The sequence below is a fragment of the Meleagris gallopavo genome, chromosome 1 (assembly GCF_000146605.3).
Source record: "Meleagris gallopavo isolate NT-WF06-2002-E0010 breed Aviagen turkey brand Nicholas breeding stock chromosome 1, Turkey_5.1, whole genome shotgun sequence".
Taxonomy (NCBI): domain Eukaryota; kingdom Metazoa; phylum Chordata; class Aves; order Galliformes; family Phasianidae; genus Meleagris; species Meleagris gallopavo.
The window spans coordinates 31,575,099-31,592,604 of NC_015011.2; the positions used below are offsets into that span (position 1 = coordinate 31,575,099).

A 17,506-nucleotide genomic window follows, 5' to 3' on the forward strand; every position below is an offset into this window, starting at 1 on the left:
TTTTGTGAAGTTCAAGCTGACAGTGAACTGGAGGCCAGATGCCTGCCACCTGCGTGCCCTGTGCCAATTAGCTCTGTCACTCAGAAGTGCACTTTAATGTGAGCTCTGACCTTCTACTTCATGCTCAGTTCCCTGTATTTAGAAGGTCAGCCTCAGCTTAGGCATAGATTTAAGCCCTTCTGTTTGCTGTGTGAAGTGTGTGGACGCGTTCCAGCTCTGATCCACCAACATGGTGCCCAGTTAGAGCTGTTCCAGGCTTGCTGGTGTTGACTCCATGCAGTGTCCCCTGAGGCCAACTATGGATGCACCTTTTAGGGTGTTTCTCTATCCTGCTGTTATTCTCTTTCTACAGTTGCTGTTTGTGGATTCAGGAGTCTTAAGGCCATGGCTGATCTGTCTTCCCCTGCCCTGGCTCTCCCCGGGTGGGCCAGGAGCCTGTGAAAGGAAGGGCCTCTCCTGAAGGCCACAGTGGGGGGAACATCTTTGCTGACACAAGTGAGAAGCTGCACCCACAACTACATACAAGTTGTCAAAATCTAACAGAGTGTGTTCAGCACAAACAATAGCTCGCTTCCTATTTTTTCCCAATAATAGGAAACGTACTATTGTTGTTACCACATGCTCTCTGTCAGAGTTCAACAACCCATGTTTACTTCCTTTTTTCCCTCTTCTTATGTGCGTATGTCAGCAAAGTTGTTCCCTTCCTGTTGTTGTACTGGGACAGACACCCCTTGCAAAGAGCCCTCCCTGCAGTTCTACATCAGAGGCTTACCTATTCCTGCTACATATTATCTTCACTATACTTCATCCTTCCTGAAGGAGCCATTTCAGCTTCAAATTAAAGTTTTAGACAGTACAGAGATCAATTAAATGATAATATTTTCTCATGATTAGGCTGGTATTTTTCTTCAAGCAGTGCTCACACTGGATGTGCTTATAGGAGTTCTAAAATTCATCTCACTTTCCATGAGAGATTGTCACAGCTGTTTTAAATGCTGATCACCATTGGCATCACTTTTTTTTTATTTTATTTATTTTATTTTTTTTCCAGATAAATAATTAAAAAATTGTGGGAATTGCTTCTTTCCCTGTGAATATTCCAAGTGCTGGACTGTGAAGCAACAGCCATTTTCTCATAAAGATCTGCCACAGGGATTGCCTGATATTCCCGAACAATGCACTTCTAAGACCTTTAAGCTTTAATATCAGTTACACAGTGGACAAGGAGAAGTTTCAGTTGTTTTAATCTGAGTTGGCGGAATGTTTTTCCATTTCGTTTGGTCATGCAGTTTCATCCCTTCCAGCCTTTATTGGGTCAAGGGAAGCATGGTAAATGAGGCTAGTGAAAAATGACAACTATAAGAACACATACACTTTGTTTGCTTCTCCAACAATATAGTTAATGTCTTTTTTGCTATTAAAAAGGTAGGGGTTCTGATGTTAAAAAAAAATATGCATTTTGCTCAGAATTCCTGAGGGAAGTTATGATTTGATCTAAGGTACAACTTGCCTTTTATACATATATGCATTTATTTTATCATCAGTATTGCAAATAATTAGATTCTTTTTCCTATACAAAAATGGTGAATTTTTGTATAGTTAAAGAAATAATGTAAAATAAATTTTGGAGTTCTGAAGCAAATTCTGTATTATTGTCAGCAAAACACACCTTTTTGATTAATATAGTAACTAGCACTACTTATTAATTCAAAGAATTTTCTATTTACTCTACAATGACTAATGTGGAATTTTACTATGTCTGTAATTGGAACAATCTGAAAAAGTGTACATTAAGTGCATATTTATGGTTAATTGCTGGACAATTTTCTTCAAATGAGAAAAAATATTAGACTTCTGCAACTTGTTAGCTGGACTGAGTGTATGCATTTTGCTTTTAAGCTTCTGCTTATGATTGCCAGATCATTTTGTATAAAATTTTATTTTGTTGAACAAAATCATATTAATGCTCAATATTTTAGAAGGCAAGTTCACACCCAGCATCTCTATAAATGCTGAATTCCTGTAGCATTAGGCATACAGTATGTTCAGATGTCCCCAGATATGTAGCATTTAAACTCTCTTTTGAATGTATACATTTCTACAGGCAATGATAAAAAAAGTCCTGTATGACAGACAAAGAAACTGTGAAAGAAACCCCATGCAATGTTCATAAACGGAGGATGCCCTTCTGTGGGATCACGTTCTGAGCCTTGAGCTTCACCATTACCTCTCTTGCCTCAGCAATTTGAGATGCTTGTTGATTTGGCAATTGGTCGCATAAAATAAACCATCCAAACCTCATGTGTGATCAACAGCCAATCGGGTCTCCAAAGAGTCTTTAAATGTTCAAGCTGAACAAAGGCTCTGTATCTATCAAGTTCAGATAATTATCTTGAACAGCAGCTCCCTGACAGGTAATATGCTGTTTTTCTATTTCCTTCTGTCTTTGCTTAATGTAATAGGTAGTTTCAGATTACTGTGTTAATCCATACAAAACTAGTTGACTAATTAAATGCAAGAGAAGTCAATGCAGCAGCACAAGTTGCACAATATTTTCTATTGGCTTTTTAATGATTTTGTAGTATATATTGACAAAATAGTGTGAAATGCTTTCAGAAGGAAATAATCTTACACTTTTTCTATATCTAATGAGTTTTAGCAAAGATTAATGTGAATAAATAGTGACACTTGACTCTTGACAGACTTTTTAGATTTGATTAGCTTTTTTTCTTGTATTTTGCCAACATTTCTGACAAAATCAAGAATTCAAAGATGAGACTTGTGAAAAGGAACTTTAAAAAGAGGGAAGTATCAATAAAGCTCAGGTCAGAGTTCAGAATTGGTGCACATGGAATGTGAATGTGAGTTAGAGTGAAGAATGTGGTGGAAGTTATTTGATTTTGGATTGAAATAGGGGCATGATAAGACAGTGATAAAGAGTACAAGCAAAGTGTTTGGCAGAAGCACAACTTTGAGGAAGTTCAAGAACTTCACAACTGATATGGGAAAAGATGAGTGAGAGCAGGAAGTAGATTTGAAGACAAGTTGAATGTGGCTGAGGCAACAGGCAAAGTAGATTATCTCTGTAACAGTAGGCATAGGTGACAGGGGGAATTAATTCCATGCGTTCTGAAGTAACACACAATTTATAAATGCAATATTAATTTTACTTACAAGACAAGACTGCATGATATACATCTTATTTTCATAAAGATTTGGGAGGGCAGCAAAACCATAATACTACTGCATGAAACCAAGCAGTGGAGTGAAGGCTGTTCTGCCTTGCTGAACGCTTTCATGATTCTTCTGCTGTGCCAGGGGTTTTTATAATAAAGAATGATGGACTGCTTTTAAAGCAAGCACTGTAGGTGTATATTTCATTGACACAAGTAGCTCTGTTTCAGTCTTTTGCAACCTCAGAACTCAATGTGCTATGACTGGTTTTAGCTGTAGGCACTTTAAAATTATTAGATTCCTTTCACTGAAGCAAATGCAAGAGTAATTTCCAATTCTGTTTTTCATATACGGCAAGCCCCTCCTTCCCTCCAACCTCCAACCAACTTTTGCCAGTGGTTAATACTTCTAAAAATTTTTACAGGGGCTGTTTATTCCTCACTGTAAACAAATATTTATTGAGCTTATTCCATGGAGAACCTTGTGATTTTTAATGCTGATTTTGTGTCACCTCTGCTATCAGAGTTTACAGCTTTAAGGACTAATTCTGTCCTTACTGAGCTCAAAATACAGTTCAAAACAATCATTGATTTCAATAGAATGAGTTAATGGTTTAGAGACCATAATTTTTCTTACCATGTTCACGATTCTTATGATATCAGAAGCACACTGATGGCTTACCACATAGTAAGACAAAGTAACTAGGTCAAACTACAAAATCAAAAATGACAAAACTACTCAACTGTTACTGTTTTCACATTTCCACTGAGCATTTTTATACCTTTCTCTATATGTTTTTATTTGCATTTTTTCACTAATTCTCATTAAATCTACATGAAATATTATACATAAACTGTTAATGAAAAAAGAAAATATTGAGAAGATTAGAAAAAAATTGTTTTTCAGCAGGCAGTGGAGCTCCAGTGTTTATTCACATAGTTCCACCCTGATGTAGAACAGAAGTACTGTATATCTCCAGAGTAAAAACAGCCACTTGTTGTTAGTAAAAATAGAAGGAGATAACAGAAAGGTATTCTGTATATAGAGAGTATAAAGGTAGAGGGGACATTGAATCCTTACATAAAGGAGTCATGTTTGAGCAAGCATGATGCAGTGTACAACCTTAGCCAGATTTGAATATGATAATTACTTTTGCTTTAACTTACCTCCCCAAATGCTTTTTTTTCAGATTATCACACAAAATTGATTTATGAGTAACCCTCTCTGTTCCCTTAAACAGTTAAAAGATGTAAAGAAATGGAGGAATATAAAAATCTGTTTATCTTTTCTTCCAAAATTCACGGAGAAGGAAGAACTGTGATCAACTCACATAAGAAAAGAAAGAGAGTGATGTGTGCAATGTAGTTACATGTGTAAAACAATCACTGCTTGATGCTTAAACATCACTTTATGGTATTTCACTGATGTTCCATGTGATGGTAACAAATCATGATTGTACTTTACTTTCTTGCCTTGACTGCATACTTCTCTTAATTTTTTTTTGTTCTTGTGGATTGCACATGGAAAAAAAGGAGAGAAATAACTTGAAGAACATAACCAAAATAGAAGCAGCAAAATTACAGTGGTGCTTAAAAGCAGACAAACTTTTCAACACCACTTTATTTCAATTTGTCAATATTACTTTATACAAGTGCAGCTTTAAATATAAATTTTTAGGAAATGAGAAAGAATGCCTCTAAAAAATGTCCCTGGGGAGTACATACGTGTTGATTAAAGTGTTTTTTGTTTGTTTGTTCGCTTGCTTGCTTGTTTGTTTGTTTCTTCTGATTTTCCATTTTTGTAGATATAGCTTGTCTACAAGATATATCTTCTCTAATTTGAGAAAGAATATTCCAAACTAAAGAGGGAGATTGAGATATGTGGGTTATTTTCTGTTTTTTTTTTTTTTCTTTTTTTTTCTGGTAAGGTACTCAAGATCTATAAAGAATTTCAGTTCAGCTGACAATGTTTCACCTGGATCTAACTCCTACGTACTCAGATGGTGAGTCTTTAGAGCAGAGAAAATGTCATCTGGTGATTCAAAACAATACAAAACTGATGGAATCAAGTTTGTGCGGATGACAAATGGAAATGACCATCAATCTGAAATAAAATTGCCATATGTGATTCATGGTACTGAAGATTCTGAAAACTAGCAGAACACTCAACTATCTCCATCATCATGATTCTTTTTAAAATTCTGTACATTCATTATACTGCAACAAATTACTATTTCAGGTTTAGCAACAGTGAATCATCATAGATGCTTTTCCTTGATCATAAAAGTGTCAGTGTATGTGATGTACACTGCTACAAAAGCTATGAACCGTACATATCACAATTAAATAAGGTATGAGAATTATAAACTATGTAATTTCATCTATACTTGTGGTTTTATATTACACTTTGAACTCTGATATGGGGATTGTGATTTGCATGGATATTACATAATATATGTGTAAAACTAGCAATAATGTCTGGTATATGAAGAAACTAGAGCAGCAATAATAGGTTAGAATAATAATTCTAACTATTTAAGTAATAACAGTGAGTTGGTAGCTAGTAAGCTGGTAGTGGGTAAATTCTAGGCCTCAAAGTATAGAAAGATCAAAACAAAGAGAAAGGTTGCACTGTGATTTTGAAGAGAAAGAAAAGAGATAGAAAAGGCAAAATTTTGTTCCATAAATTAAGTCCATATCTGGATTAAAACTCTATTTGAGCTATGTTCTCATTTGTGATGAGATAGATTAAGCAGCAAAGGGAGTAAGGTAAACTTAACTGTAGGTCACTCCATTTGTTTAAATGCTCCTATCTGTAAACATTTAGTCTGAATATTGATTTTATTCATATTCAGTTGTTTCTTGTAGAGCTTATATTGTGACATTGTGGATTTTTTTATCAGGACTCCTGATGAAAATGTGTAATGCTATGTGTAAGCATTCACTAAAATTGCTCCTTTAGTTCTAAAACTTAAATATTTCTTGATAAATGCTGTAAAACATGCATCTCTGTTTGGCAGATTCCCTTTGAAATCAGTAGGCATTCCCATGAACCAGAAGGATCAGACTGCATATATGTTTGTGTAAACTGATTCTTCATTAATAAATAAATAAATAACTAATACAGAAATAACATTTAATGACTACTAACACAATGTTTTCTAATTTTTGATTTGTATGTTTAAAAATAATTTAGTACAAAGTTGTGTTTATATATTGCTGTCGATAAAGATCTTTTTTACTTGAAAGTGATTATAAAAGGGGAAAAAGCATAAAGAAAACAATGTTTCACTGAAGACTTGTGGATCTGTATGTGATCATACGAGTGTCTTTTGCATAAAATTTCTAAACATTTACTAAATATCAGCTTAAGGTGTCTTGTCATAACTTGTGTGAAGTTGTAACACTTTTTGTACAAAGACTCAGCGCCACAGACAGTAATGCAACAAAGCAATATTTCTCATCCAAATCCTGTTTTGCAATCCCTTTTGATTTGCTTGTTACATGTTATGTATTCTCATCTTTTCCATTAGTATATATCAGCGTCTGGTATTTTAAACCTTGGGTTATTCTGTCTTTACAAAGGATTACTGTGCTCTAATATGGTGTTTATGACATGTATAGGTAACTTCTTCCATAATATACAGTATCTACATTTTAAGGTAATGAGACAAGGTGGTGATTCTTTAAATTGACATACAATCACTAGTTGGGTCATAGTGAGTTTCCATGGAGTAAGAATCCTACAGTTCACCCTGATAAAGAGAACAGGCATAGATGTTTAATTTATTCATTTCTTTTTGCTTGGAGGGTCAGAATGAACTGGTATCTTCATTTCTGCTTCTATAAGTTTTCAAATGAGTTTCGCTTTTTGGTTTTCAAATAATATTTAATTTGAAGTATCAAAAGAACAAAATTAAACCCTAGGTGTCTATACAAAGATGAGAATGAATAAAAGATAAATTCTGTTCACTGTAAATTTCAATAACAACAGTCTAATTTGAATGCAGCTTAACTGTTTCAGAAGTCAGTTGACGGTCAAAGCCAGTATAACTATGAAGTCTGAAGTGAAAGCAATCATCTTTGTTGTAACTGGGACAGATGATGACCTTTTTGCATTTCTTGTGATTAGAAAAGCAAGGAACTTTCTCATTAAAGGCAAGAAATCTTAAACCAGATGTATCAAGTCCTGTTCACAAAATGGGAGAATTCTATGGGATGCTTTCACCTTGTCCTAAACCAAAAGGCATAATTAATTCCAGCACAAACAATGGATCTAAACTTTGACTGACTGGACTACTTAAGGAGTGAATAGGGAATTAGGAAGAAATTCTAGGACTCAGTGATCATTTAAAGCCAGGTCCTCTTTGGAAGACCAATGCTGCACTAGTTAGGATTCTTTCTGGACAGCATGTGCTGCAACAGGAGCTGTATCAACCTATGAGATGAAACAGCATATCCCCATCTGTTGCTGGCCAGCTGTCCCATGCATCCCCCTCCTTTTCCTGCGATCAGCCTGACAACAGTATTTATGCTCTCGAGCTATCATGCAGTTGAGCTGCAAATGGTAAACGAAAAGGGGAAGATGCTCTTCTTAGCAGTCATTTGTCCAGAAAGCAGTGTCTAGGTGTGTTGGGCTTTCTAGCTCTGGTCCAGAAAGAATAATTAGCTTGTGTCTGTGCCCCGCAACAGCTAAAGAGTCTTTTCCTTGAGGGAAAAATATAGCATGAATACAGCCTTTGTTGGATGAGATAATGACATTGTTTATTGAGGATTTTTATAGGGAATATTGTCTGAAGAAATGAGCATTTTCCTGGTAACCACTATTTTGCAGTGCTTAGTAGCAAACTATTTTAGATTTAGTTAAATTTGCTATTTCTCTTGCCTACTCTCAAGAAATTTCTTATCACTTAGCCTCCAAAGACTAACTCCTGCATTTAATAATAATAGTTACTCTCTTTTTCAAAATAGTTAATTTTTGCAATATGTTCAGGGAAACTTAAACCACTGACAGCGGCTGCAAAATTTTGCAGTCCACAAGGTGTCCTCTGAAATCTGGATCTGTGGGAGAAGGATAAAAAGCTTTAAACCCACCTCTTTAGTGACTGTCTTAAGAAAAGGAGTACTGGCATGGCTGCAGGCTAGTTTGAGAAATAGGACTTTTTTTCCCCTATTTTTTTGACCTTCCAGACAAAGTTCAAAGTGCATTGTAGGAAAGTATGCTCTTTCTGGATTTGCATTGAAAATATGCATCATTAAAGAAAAGAAGAAACTTTATCCTTAGGTGCACAGAAAAGGAAGCATTCTTATAGAAAATTCTTACAACTTATCTCCTGAAACAGTTTTTTGTTAATTTTTGGTGTAATTACTTTTTCCCTTCTCAAAGGAGAAGGACTAGTCAGTAATTAGGAACTAGTATGTTATTATTTTAAGTACATGCAGAGGTCACTAAGAGAAATCCTCTCTAAAACTCTGATAATTACATTGGTCATGCAATCTAGAATCCTTCAATCTGTAGAATGAAATATTTAGGGGCTAGTTTCACTGGTCTAACACCATGTTTTATAGTCTGTGTCCCCTGCAAGAACATGAAAGCTGACAATGCATGTCAAAGCTGACATACAATCTCAAATTAATGTCCCAATCAGCTCAATATATCATTCCCCAAAGAAGTTGGCTGGGTATGTGTAGTCTGTAAAAAAAAAGGGAATGTCTATTATGGTCCATCATGTCCTGTGACAAGGAGCTCTCCTTTGTGAAATTGAGAAGTGTTTGCATGAAATGTTACGTCATTTTTCTGTTCTCTTCCACTGCTGCCACATTCATTAAAGCTGAAACTCTTGCTCTTATTGACAGTAAACTTCAGATATTTGTGAAAAAAGAAAATATATTTGATAATATGTTGTGAAAATTTTGGCTTGCTCTTTTTGTTTGTTTTGCAGCCTGCATTTCCTTGGGAATGCAGACCGGGGGAAATGCTGGTGCAGCCTGGGCAGTCAGGGTGCTGCTGGAAGAGAACCTGTCCTGGCAGGCTGCACAGAGTGGCAAGCGCTCCCAGGAAAACAGTTAGGAAGTTTATCACACACGTGCCTATGCTGTTTGCTGGCACTTGCCTGAACACATCTGACTTAGGGCTCAAGAAGGAGAACTTAATCTACATTTCAACTGGCAGGTTGATGCAAATTCATCTTGAGGTTGTTGTAGCAGGCAGGTGGTGCCTAGCTCGAGTGGTCTGCGTTGCTGGTGGGCTAGGTGGAGGGGAGACAGAAAAGCAAAACTAAAACAGTTTCTCTGTGGGGTTGAAAGTCTCTTTGACACACTTTGGTTTTGTCCCTTCATGCAGTGGGAACTGTGTCAGTCAAGAAGTGAATGTGAGACCTTGAGAGATGCAGTAGAAAGGTAAAGGACTAAGGAGGCGATTAAGATGATATGATTTAGGGGACAACTGACTGAACAAAATTGAAAAGACTCTATGAGTGGCAGCCAGAAAACCCTTTAGTTCGTTGGGTTTTGGATACAATTGAGATAGAGTTATAAGAAGGTGAATCAGCATGGTGACCTGAGATTAGCTACTCAAGTGCAGAAGTTAAACTGTGAAACAGAAAGCCTTTTCCCCGAATAGTTTTATAACAACCATTCAATTAGAGAGTTGACATCATTAACATTTGAAAAGATCTGTTTGAATGAGGGCAAAATTATACCCTCTGCAAATCAGAAGACAAAGGAAGAAGTAATTTTTCCTTTTATTCACCCTCATCCCCACAAAACAGGCACTTCAAAAATATATTGAATAGTGAAATAAAGAAAGATGGAAAAGGAAGAAGAAATTCTGCTTAGTGACAAACCAAGAATCAATTAAAAAAAAGTACTTTAACCAAGTTTGACCCTATGAACACTTAAATTTAATTTAAGTGCCTGGGAGTGTTTATTCCATATCTTAAGTGACTTGGGTTATCTATCTATCTAGCTAGCTATCTATTTATCTATCTGTTTAGTAAGATGTGATTCTCAGAGTTTATGAACTGAGTTTTAAGTTCATTACAATTCATAAAATTACAGTTATGTCCTTGATCTTAAATTCAAAATGTGACTCATTTTTAACTGAGAAATAGGAAAAGACATAGAAAGGAAGGTAATTCTGTAGATTAGAAATTTTTCTATTAGTGATGAACTCTCTTCATGTGTTATTAGGAAACTCATTTGTATCAGTAACTATGAAATGCACCATTGAAGCAAACCTTAATGTTCTTTGTTTAGTAATTCATCTCTGACTCACAAGGAAGACTTGCTACAATGTATGAAAATATTGAAGAGTTAATTACTGTCTATTGAAAAGCCTTGTGGGATGCATTTCATCCTTCACAGAAGACACATTGTTTTCTGTCCCACAGTAAGTACTTTATGTGTTCAAAATGATCCCATGATATTCATTTCTGACTTGGCAAAAAGGATTTAGAATTAGATCAACAGTATGTAGTAACATCTGGCTGCATAGTGCAGCTGAATTACTCGTGTGATAACAGTAAGAAAAGAAAAGAAAATGGCAAGCAAATATACATAATTTTAGGCTCAGGGGCCCAGTATTCTTGTGCAACACTGATTAAACAGACTGACAAAGCAGAGGCAGTTTGAGATGTGTTAATATGGGAAAATATAATTAGGTCCAAAATAAAAGTTACTATAATTCAAGCAGCAGATGTAAACAATAAAATTGTGCTAGGCCTGTGTTTAATCAAATCATACTGTAAAACTGGTGATTTGCTGAGTATTGTACAGCTGAACTGAAAGTTTTGAAAAGAAATTACAGAAGCCAACCCTTCAATGCTAGATGTATTATGCATTATCACAATTAAATACATCAATTACAAAAAAGTGACTTCAGTGGTTATTGCAGCTCTCCTATCAGCCAAGTCGCAACATTGAATCTAAAGACTGAAGTGTAACAATTGATACCATTTTTCACTTCAGACAGCGAGGTGGCTGAAGGGCAAGTTAACCTCAAATTCATTTATGTTTGAATTTCCATGTCTCAAAGGGGAGATGTTCTTTAGCTAAATATAAATTCCTCATCTCTCCTTCTCTGCTAACTGTAAGAGTGCACAAGTTGAAATTTTTTCTTGTCTGTGAATACTGAAGACCAATTAATTTTCTCTCATATATTCATCCATTCATCCATTTATCCCTCTGTTTTCCCCATCCACTTTTTCCCCATTCATCTATATCCAAGATACTCCTGAAGCTTTGTAGCATCCCTCATATTTAAAAAAGAAACTCAGTATAGCAAACAATGATATTGAGATTTTAAACACTGATGATGGCATCTTCCCAAAGTGTTTATCTGTAGAAATTTTTTAGACTTTGTTATGATTTTTAGTTCTTTAGCCCCAAATTTGTCATGGTCAAATGACAATGCAGCTAGTGTAAGATCTGCCAGTTTATTTTGTCTAGTTATCTGTATATCATCTAGGGCCTTCTTTCTGTGTGTAGGTATTAGAGAAATTAAGGGAAATCTTATACATTTTAGAGGCCCAGAGCACATTTTTTTGTTGGAGGCATCTGCAGTTCCCGATGGAAGGGCTAGGGATATGAAGGTAGATCTGCGTCACTTAGGCATCAACAGCATAGTATTTGTCTCAGATGTTCTCTGTGTTGGCATACAATAGCTGTTTATCCAGGTGCAAGATGGATGTAATGTCTGGCCAGTGCTGTGAAGACATGTATGTTGGTGACTTCTTGAGACAGCCAAAAGTCAATACTGGCTTGATGGTCACATGTACAGAGTATTAGAGAAAAAAGCACTGGCTGATAATTCTGTGGGTAATTTCAAACTGGTGACCTAGATCTTGGCCTCTCAAAAATAATCTCAGTGTCTAAAATGGCAGGTTAGAGAGGTGTACTCTTGAAAGAAGGAGTACTGCTCTTTCCTCATTTCTTATGAAGATAATGTCTGAACATGTTTCCAGAGCATGGATTGCTTTGTGAGTATTGCATGTGTAGTGAAGCTAAAACAGGATTTTTTCTGAACTTGTGGCATGAATCATAAGTGCCTAGCTACGCATTTTTGGCAACTTCTTGATCTTTGCACTGTATAAATGGTACAATATGATTCTGCCTACTCAGAACTGAAAAGATTTATCCAACATTAAGAAATACTGGATTTTCAGAAGTCATGTCACCACGGAAACAGTTCCTGGGAGGAGATGTCTTACATCATCACAAATTGTAAAAATTGCTTTGCATTATTTTAATGTTGCTCCAAAGTTTACGTATTTCCTTTATTTCTTTTAAATGCTGAATTTTATATGTTAAAATCCTTTTTTATTTCTTCTTTCTTTTCTTCTTTCTTTTTTCTTTTCTTCTTCTTGATTTCTTCTCCTTTTTCACATTTATATTAGTAACCAGAAATACCCTATTTATTTAAACAAGCATCAGGTTAAAATCCAATTTTATTTCACAAACGTTTCAAAGACACATCCACTTTTTGTTGCTTTGTGAGTTCCTAACATCTCCGTGAACAGAGAAGCAGCTTTATTTATTTCTTACACCCTAAAAGTGAGGAAGAAGTCTGCTACAAATAATAAATTGATGCCAGTAGGATATAACAATCAAAAATCAATAGATTCTGATGGCCTAAGGCCTGCTTTACAAAATTCTCATTTCAGCATCTAGTGTCATCTGCATATTTGTAGTACTGATAAATAATCATTTGTCTGTGAAATTCATGTAACTCACAGACTACCAAATAGTTTTAGAAGTACTTGAAAGAACAATCACAGTTCCGGCTTCTGGGAAGCAGTTGTTTACCAAGGCTTTCCTCTCAACTTTTGTCATGTGTGACTTTCACGAGGTTTCTTTTATTACCCTGTGCAGTTGCCATAATAACAGCAGATCTGTTGTTGGAAACCTCAAGCTGTATTTGTCACAGGCATACCATGCAAGTAGGAAAATTGTACTTAAGCTTTGACATAGTGCAGCATGACTTGGTGCGTGTATCTAGATTCAGCCAGCTGGGGGTGGTTCAGCAAGTTACTCTGTTAGTATGAAATTTACTTCCTTGTCATTTTTGGTGGACCATAGTGGCATGTCAAATAGTAGCAGGGGAATTTGTAGTTTGAGTCCTGAAAAAAATGTAGGATTATTTCCAAGAGGCTGTGTATGGAGTAAAACTGAGACTGGTTTTGTTTTGCTTGAGTTTGGCTTTTTTCCTTTTGGCATAATTTCTAGTGCTGGTCATTGTGTTCTAGTTGCCTTATGGCTTGTATTTCATGAAGTATTATGTATATATGACATGCTTACATGGATTTTGCTAGTTGTGTCATGTAAATCTTTCTCTTACATATGAAATAGTTTGATCCCCTTCTTCATTTTTGTTACCGGTAGAAAGTTTCATATATTTCCATAGAATTAAAATTTCAATTTTGAAAAAGAATAACATTTATAGTTGAATAATTTGAATTCCTCATTCTCTTAGTTTAAATCCCTGGTAATTTTTCCTTCAGTTGTTTGGTCCTCAGAATTGTAAAATTTGACAGGGTAAACCTTAAAGGATGTGGAAATATTGTCTGTTTCATTTTTTATATTGCTAGCTGATTGTTCTCTGTCATTGCTTGTAAAGCTGAAACTTTCTTGTAACATTTTTAGAAAAGGTATTTGAAGTGTCAATGGAAAATAGCTTCCATTGATACTTGACTGCTTACTGAACTCTGAATTTAAAACTCATTTCTAAATAAGATTATTCTAGCTATTAAGTAAATAATAATAATAATAAAAGTAAGTAATTGAAACTATTATAAAGAAAAAAAAATCTTTTTAAATGCTATTTGATTTTTGTATGAAAAAAATGATGAAAAAAGAATGAATGGTGGGAAATGGGATTACCAAATGTAAATTAAAATGCAGATGATAATATGAAACATATAAATATTATCCAGAATATTGAATTAACGGACAAAGGGTTAATCTTTGTATTTCTTTGCAGTTGAATTATAGGCTATGACTTCGTTTATTATATATAACAGATATTTGTACCCTGATGTGCAGATCATTGTTTTTCATCTGGAAATATGTTCAGGTCATAATTTTAGGACTTTTGGCAATTGTCCAGAAATCTCAGATATGTCTTTTGTGTCTGTACTGTGGTCTCTTGCAGCTCCGTTGTCTGAGACTGACTGTTTCTTTGTCATACAGAAGAGATGTTCATATTTCTTCCCAGAAAATCACAGAGAGGCACAGGCAACATTAATCTGAAGTCTGGATAGTCAGCCCAGAGTTAAAAGTTTTTTATAATCCTACAGCTCCTATAAATTTGGAATCTGATGAGGTGGGAGCTATACGAATGCAAATGATTTTGCTTTCAAAATACATTGCATTTTGTTAGTTTCCCTATGAGAAACTTGCTCAAATCTTGCATACACAGAACAGAGTTCCTATTGCCTTGCACCCTAAGTTACTCCTATGTTATTCATACTAAGTTGTCGTGCACAGCATAAGATTTCTGCATTTTCTGAAAACAAATCTTTGCTTTGTCTTGACATAAGTGATTATAGACACTGAAATTCATGAAATGGTTGGTCAGTTTAAAAATATTTCTGAGTCCTTGCTTAAAGCTTACCTGTTAAGAGTATTCTGTTGTTGTTTGTTTGTTTGTTTAAATTGCATGCACAAGTAAGACAGACATGCCTAAGAAAGGATGAACGGAAAATTAACTACTAAGGTTTTAGAATGATGTGAATTTTTTTTACTCACCTATCTCAGTCAATCTCTTTTTCTTCAACTACTCTGGCTGCAGTATTAACTTTTCATATGACTTTTGTCTCAGAGATATATTGGGGAAAACTAAACCCCCTAGTTTCATGCACGTTTGATTGTTGGAAACTTTAAAGAAGGCTGTGAAAAGTTTTCCTTAATTTAGTTCCAATAATAGACGTCTTTTTTTCTTCATCCTTCCCTCTACCTCCCCATTTGTAAAAGGTTCTGAAGCTGAGGGGGAAAAAAAAAGTGTTTCTGGAAGATATTCCTTATCCACTGAGTCTGGTTGTAAGTTCACCTGTCCTTTCTCTCTAACTTGATTCAGGATTTGATCATAGATAAAAAATACATGACAGGAAATAATAAGTGATCATTCCAAAGAAACAATTGGATGTATGCTGGATGCCACACCACAGGGCACAATCTAAAGAAAGTAGTTAAAAAAATAATAATAGAAATCACACTATATTTGCTCTTAAAATGCTGCTCAATCAGTTCACTTGCTGAAGATGATAAAAACTTGTATTTTCTTATAAACATGTAGGAAATTCTGTGTTGATGATTACTATTTTGTAACACTCAGCAGCTTGGCCCAGATGTACCTCCTTTCCAAAATCTGTTGAATGATTTCACTGTTGAAAGCTATTTGGCATGCCAGATCTCCAGAAATGCTATGGTATTCAGTGACAGTCAGATGAGGCCAGAGCAGCTATTGGAAAATGTGCTGCAGAGTGATAGCAAGCCATAAGGTTGTGGGTTTTTTTTGTTTTTTTTTAAATGCTTGTGACTGTGCTATATAATGCAAAAGAAAAGTTTGTGTGAAAATACAGTTTCTTTTGTTGTTGTTTTGTTTTGTTCTGTTTTGTTTTTCACTGAATTGACTAGAAAAAACAGGAAGAAGAAATTGAAAACATGACTAGAAGCAAATTCCAGTGGCAGGGGAGAACTGAGTACTGAGTTGAGTGTAGCTTACATGCTACCGGATCTGCCTACATTTTCTTGCATAATTCTCCCCAACTCCATGCGTGACTTAACACAGAATATGGTACAAACAGGGTCAATGGTGGTGAACCAAAACCTCCATTCATTAGGCTAAAAGGTGACCTTGTGCTTTGTTGTCAAATATTTTATCTGAAATCTGAACTGAATCTTCTTGTTATATTTGTAATTATGAGCATAGCTTTTGAAATACTGAAAAAATAAAAAACGGTTTAAATAAGATAAGTGGGACAATACAGAAAATAAAATGAATGATGAAAATGTACAATTGAGGATTAAAAAAAAATATATTATACATAAATATACAAAAATATTATACAGGGCATGCTATTTTGCCCTGAATTAATGTCTTTTGTTCATAGCCTCTTATTTCCATGCTACGTTAGACACAAAGAACACAGTTACAATATTTGAAAGTACAAGTTCTCAGCTACAAAACACTATTTTTCAACATAGTGACTACCATTAACTATGCATTTTTGCTAGTGATGAAAAAGAGCCTGCATGTCATGCTCATAAAAAGCTGCTTATCTATCTGGAGCATGTCTTGTCTTTCTTGTTGTCACCACTGCTGAAACACACCGCCCACTGTCTCGGTGATCTCACATCCACTGTTTGGTCTCCATAAATGTTCAGCAAGCATCAATGAATGTCAGTGGGTACGATTTTTTCTGCATGGAGGAGTTCATTGACACACCCTTGCTTCATACATACTTCCATGTCAGAAGCCATTGTGTCATACTGCCCCTCTGTTGCCATCTGTCACATGGCAACAACATGGAATGGGATTTTGGTAGGAAGGTTCAACCTCTTCTCCCACAACACCAACATCCACCTCTTATGTCACGGGCCAAAAAATAAAATAGGAAATGCTATTTTCAGAGCAGCTCTCATACAAAAGAGAGTTATTTTGTTAGTGCAGATTTTATCGGATTTGCATTTATGATTTCATATAGATCATGTATGATGCAAAGCCAATGTTGACTTTTTCTATTAATCTGTACATTTGGGGATGAGTACTGTGTCTTTCAAGGATTGACATTTTCATTTGCAACAAGCAAAAAGAGAAGGTTGCTGCTACATCATCACTTCAGATTTTCAAAATCGAGATGTCAAACTTTTCCAGTAGAAGATCTTGGAAATTAGATTCTCACTTGGCCTGCTAGAGATGGAATTTGTTAAATTCAGAATAATAAAATGATATGTTTCTTTGCCAAGGAGAGAGAAACAATCTAAGATGAACCATGGAGAGACTGTTGTTATCATATAATCAACAAATTAAATATGCTACAAGGCTTCCTTCACTCTCAATTAAAAATATTATTGGCACTGAAATTGTTAGGTTTACAGTGAAGAGAAAGGGGAATATTTTTGGAAGCTAAGAGACATTGGCTTTAATCTTTAATAGCTTTTAATGTCTCTAAAATTCTCCTCATCTGAAATGCTGCGTTTTTTTTCTTTTTCAGCTAAAAGAAGACTTGTTATTGCTTTCCTTGCAAAATAAATGCATTCATAAATGTTGAATGTTAGATAAATAAGGAAGTTGCATTTAAAAATGTTTTTTTGGTTTTTTTTTTGTCTGTTGG

General features: G+C 35.2%; 1 protein-coding gene across 2 annotated transcripts in view; it reads left to right on the forward strand.

Moving 5' to 3' along the window:
• Positions 1 to 2,392: 2,392 nt before the first annotated feature.
• The window catches only part of SLC16A7 (solute carrier family 16 member 7), a 61,585-nt gene continuing 46,471 nt past the window's right edge, over positions 2,393 to 17,506 (forward strand). The window contains exon 1 of one of the 2 annotated variants that reach the window (XM_010707618.2): positions 2,393 to 2,414. The gene's annotated coding sequence lies outside the window, so the exon portion shown is untranslated. Of the gene's footprint in view, positions 2,415 to 5,126; positions 5,177 to 17,506 lie in introns of those variants that run through there. The other variant, XM_010707624.3, reaches the window with a different exon arrangement.